This window comes from Lathyrus oleraceus, chromosome 6 (assembly GCF_024323335.1).
Source record: "Lathyrus oleraceus cultivar Zhongwan6 chromosome 6, CAAS_Psat_ZW6_1.0, whole genome shotgun sequence".
NCBI lineage: Eukaryota > Viridiplantae > Streptophyta > Magnoliopsida > Fabales > Fabaceae > Lathyrus > Lathyrus oleraceus.
In genome coordinates this window covers 272,215,199-272,215,999 of record NC_066584.1, presented here as the reverse complement: position 1 = coordinate 272,215,999, position 801 = coordinate 272,215,199, and positions in this window count along the sequence as shown.

Sequence of the window (801 nt, the reverse complement as noted above, 5' to 3'; positions counted from 1 at the left end):
TTCCTAATCTTAATCTAGCGTGGTGGAAAAGTTAGCGACTTGGGCGGCTATGTTGGCGGAGTTTGGTCATGGGACCTTAGTTGATGAGTGATTTTTTTGGTTTGGGAACTTGAATTGGTGAGTAATCTATTGGCTACCATTTAGGATTTTCGTGGGTCAATGAATGAAAACAATTGGTGTTGGGTGCTTGATAAGCATGGTGAATTTTTTACTCAAATACCCCATGTTTTCAAAAAAAATCCCAAAATAATCTAGTTTTCAAAAAAATATTCAATCTACCACAGTTTCAAAAAAAAATACCTAAGGCATAGGCGCCAAACCAATTGGCGTCTACCCTTAATTTTTAAGTGGGGACGCCAATTGGATTGGCTACAGGACATGGTGTTGTCAATCCAATTGGCTTCCATGTGTAATTTGGAAAAGGAGACGCCAATTGGTCTGGCGCCTCAGTGTAATGTGAATTTTTTTTATAAATAGATGTGTTGTGTGATTCATTTTTCCACATCTCATTCGTCACATTGCAAAGATGTTTGGTGTTCGTCGCCGCTATGGAAAAGTGATTTATTCGAGAGACAAGCCTCTGATATTGATGTTCTTCTGGAACATTTGTAGTTTCGATCAACTGAAGAGGGAGTTGGTTCGTTGGTTAGATGGAAAAATACCATAAGGAAAACAAATTAGAAGTATTGAGAGACTCGATAGTATATTTGGTTGGGTCCGAGTAAAAATTGATAAGGATGCTAGGGAAATGATGTTTGGACGAGATGACATCAGTTTAAATGTTGAAATCAGTTAGAAATG